General features: G+C 44.9%; 1 non-coding gene across 1 annotated transcript; it reads right to left on the bottom strand.

Annotated features, from left to right (window-relative positions):
* Nucleotides 1-3,213: 3,213 nt before the first annotated feature.
* On the bottom strand, nt 3,214-3,338 carry LOC112580496. Its single transcript, XR_003104894.1, has one exon. It is a non-coding gene; the product is annotated as a U6atac minor spliceosomal RNA (small nuclear RNA).
* Between the last annotated feature and the right edge of the window lie 479 nt (nt 3,339-3,817).

Below are 3,817 nucleotides of genomic sequence, written 5' to 3'. Positions count from 1 at the left end.
ACTCGGTGTATGGAAGCCAGAGTGAATGATGCAGAGAGAGATAACCAGGGCTGGAAGTGGGAGAGGTTCACAGGAGATGAGGTCAATAAGGTGACGGCAAAAATAAAAGTTTCAGACTTAAATAGACATTTCTCCAAAGAAGACATACAGATGGAGAAAAAAAAAAAGGTGAAAAGTTGTTTAATATCACTAATTATTAGAGAAATGCAAATCAAAACTACAATGATTTTTTGTCTCACACCAGCCACAAAAATCTATAAACAATAAATGCTGAGAGGGTGTGGAGGAAAAGGAACAATGTAGGATTGTTGGTGGAATGTGGACTCTGACAACCACTATGGAGAACAGCATGGAGGTGTCTTTAAAAAAGTAAAAATAGAACTACCATATGATCCCACAACCCCACTCCTGGGCATATATCCAGAGGAAATCACGATTAGAAAAGAAGACTCAGGCTCCTCAGTGTTCATTGCAGCATTGTTTACAACAGCCAAGACATGGAAGCAACCTAAATGTCCATCAACAGAGGAATGGATGAAGATGTGGTGTATGTGTACAATGGAACATTACTCAACTACAAAAAAGAAGAAAATAATTCTATTTGCAGCAACATGGATGGACCTAGAGATTGTCATACTGAATGAAGTAAATCAAACACAGAAAGACAAATAAATATGATATCATTTATATGCAGAATCTTTAAAAAGGGTATAAGTGAACTTAGTCATGAAACAGAAGTCAAGTCATAGACACAGAAAACTAATGGTTGCCAGGGGACAAGAGGGAAGGAGGGATAAATTGGAAGATTGGGATTGACATAGACACACTATAATATACAAAATAGATAACTAATAAGAACCTACTATATAGCACAGGCAGCTCTACTCAAAACTCTATAATGGATGGTAAGGGAAAAAATCTAAAATAAGAGTGTATATATGTATATGTATAACTGATTCACTTTGCTGTATACCTGAAACTAACATAGCATTGTAAATCAACTAGACTCCAATAAAATTTGTTTTTTAAGTTTCCTCCAGGTGATAAAAATTTCCTCCAGTTTTCTATGAAGCTGAACAAAAATTTTTTAGGAATATTAAGAATATTCTTCAAAAAACATTTTGGGGGTGGGTTAGGCAGCTCAGTGGTAAAGAATCTTTCTGCCAATGCAGGAGATTCAGGAGACGTGTGTTCGGTCTCTGGATTGGGAAGATCCCCTGCAGGAGGAAGTGGCAACCCACTTCAGTGTTCTTGTCTGGAAAATCCCATGGACAGAGGGGCCTGGTGGGCTACAGTCCATAGGGTTGCAAAGAATGGGACACGAACGAGCGGATGAGCATGTACTTACCAATTTCACACCTAAACTCTACCTTGGTAGCTTCTTGAATGGTTTAAGAATCAAGTGACCCTAGCAGTCCTGCCATCTTTGCAGGTGGTCCCATCCAAAGCAGTTGCCGACTCTGTTCAGAGGGGACATGGTCGTTAGACCATCTCCAGGCTCTGAAGTGCGGGGACTGCTTCCACACTGCGGGTTCCTTGAGGAGGTGCCTTTGTTTTTCCATCAAGGATCAGGAATTGCTCTCTTCTACAAAAACACTCATGGAAACCTGCCCCTCTTCCCTACTTACTCCCCAGCACCAAAGAGCAAAGTCTCTTCCTCAAAAAGCTATGCTTCTCTTTTTTGAGCAGTTACTCTGTTTTGCCCTATGCTAAGAGATTTGTGTACTCTCTCTTTTTAACCCTCAGACCATCCTATGTGATAGATGTTGTTGGTAGTCCCATTTAACAGGAGGGAAGCTGGGGCACAGAGAAGTTAAGCCACTTACCCATGGTCACACAGCTATTTGTGAGTGTGTGTGTGTGGTGGTGGTGGAGGTCTGTTGAGACTGGAACTTGGGTATGACTTCCTCCAAAGTCCAGGGATCTAACTGCTCCACTATAATGCATTGCTTTCATGTGGCAGTGGCTGAAAGTAACTCTGGTTCCTAACTTTACCAGAGAAGGCAATGGCACCCCACTCCAGTACTCTTGCTTGGAAAATCCCATGGACGGAGGAGCCTGGTAGGCTGCAGTCCATGGGGTCACTAAGAGTCGGACACGACTGAGCGAGTTCACTTTCACTTTTCACCTTCATGCATTGGAGAAGGAAATGGCAGCCCACTCTGGTGTCCTTGCCTGGAGAATCCCAGGGACGGGGGAGCCTGGTGGGCTGCCGTCTATGGGGTTGCACAGAGTCGGACACGACTGACGGGACTTAGCAGCAGCAGTACCTTCTAGGTTTAGTCAAGCTCAAGCTGGGAAAGAGAGATTAGATGCTTAGGCTCTGGAGCCAGATTCCCAGGGTTCAAATCCTGGCTCTACCAGCTACCAGCTGTGTGATCTGGGGCAAGTTATTCAGCCTCTCTGTGCCTAAATTTCCTCACGTGGAAAAAATGGAGTTCAACAATAGTAACTATTAGATGGGGTTGCTGTGAATGTTTTGTGAGACAGTGATGTGAAGTAGCACAGGCCCAGATGGTAGTTACTGTTTCCGTCCATAGGTTTCAGAGGACACTTAGGAACACAGTCTAGCCCAGTGCATCCCAAATATGTTTGGTTAAAGGATCATTTTGGATTATTGGATGTGCCTGTGACCTTGTCTGAAGAAGTCTCATGCAATCAATGAATGGGGAGAGGGGGTCTCCTTCCAGCAGGATTCATGAAGACACGGCAGCAATGCCCAGGGGAAGCTCGGTCCCCAGGGATGAGTGTAGTTCTAAGGTACAAGCGTGAGCGAGCTTTGAGTTTCAAGAGTACAGTCACATCTTATGTGCAAGGAATCATCTACAGTGACAATTACTCTTGAGAGTCCCCCAGGGAGGTGCTATGTTGGAAATGGGAACACTGACTTTTATTTTGTTCAGCCTGACTAGTTTTTTTTTTTTTAATTTTTAAAATTGGAATGTGATTGCTTCACAATATTGTGTTCGTTTCTGCTGTACAATGAGTCAGCCAGCCCTCTGTATACATATATCCCCTCCCTCTTGAGCTTCTCTCCCACCACCCCCACCCCCAGCCCTCTAGGTCATCACGGCACCTAGCTGAGCTCACTGTGCCATGCTTCCCACTAGCTAGCTATTTCACACTGGTAGTGTATATATATATGGCAATGCTGCTCTCTCAATTCGTAACCCTCACTACTTTCCCTCACTGCTCCCACAAGTCTATTCTCTACAAAAGCAGTGGTTAGATGTCACGAAGCAGGTGGCAATGCCTTAACCATGGGGGTGTTGTCAGGCCCAAGGGCCTCTTCCATTCTTGTCAAGGGAGTGCTCACCTTCTCCCCTCTCATACAATACCGGACCAGTTTCTTTTTTAACTTTTTATTTGGGAACAATGGTGTTGAAGAAGACTCTTGAGAGTCCCTTGGACTGCAAGGAGATCCAACCAGTCCATTCTGAAGGAGATCAGCCCTGGGATTTCTTTGGAAGGAATGATGCCAAAGCTGAAACTCCAGTACTTTGGCCACCTCATGGGAAGAGTTGGCTCATTGGAAAAGACTGACACTGGGAGGGATTGTGGGCAGGAGGAGAAGGGGACAACAGAGGATGAGATGGCTGGATGGCACCACTGACTCGATGAACGTGAGTTTGAGTGAACTCTGGGAGTTGGAGATGGACAGGGAGGCCTGGCGTGCTGCAATTCATGGGGTCGCAAAGAGTCAGACACGACTGAGCAACTGAACTGAACTGATAGATTCTCAGGAAGTTGACCCCCCCACCCCAAATATACAGGGAGGTCCTGTGTGCCCTCCAGCCAGTTCCCCAGGATTGTAACA

This window comes from Bubalus bubalis, chromosome 18, assembly GCF_019923935.1.
Source record: "Bubalus bubalis isolate 160015118507 breed Murrah chromosome 18, NDDB_SH_1, whole genome shotgun sequence".
In the NCBI taxonomy this organism is placed as follows: domain Eukaryota; kingdom Metazoa; phylum Chordata; class Mammalia; order Artiodactyla; family Bovidae; genus Bubalus; species Bubalus bubalis.
The sequence above is the reverse complement of the archived record's forward strand: the minus strand, read 5'-3'. Positions and strand labels throughout refer to the sequence as shown.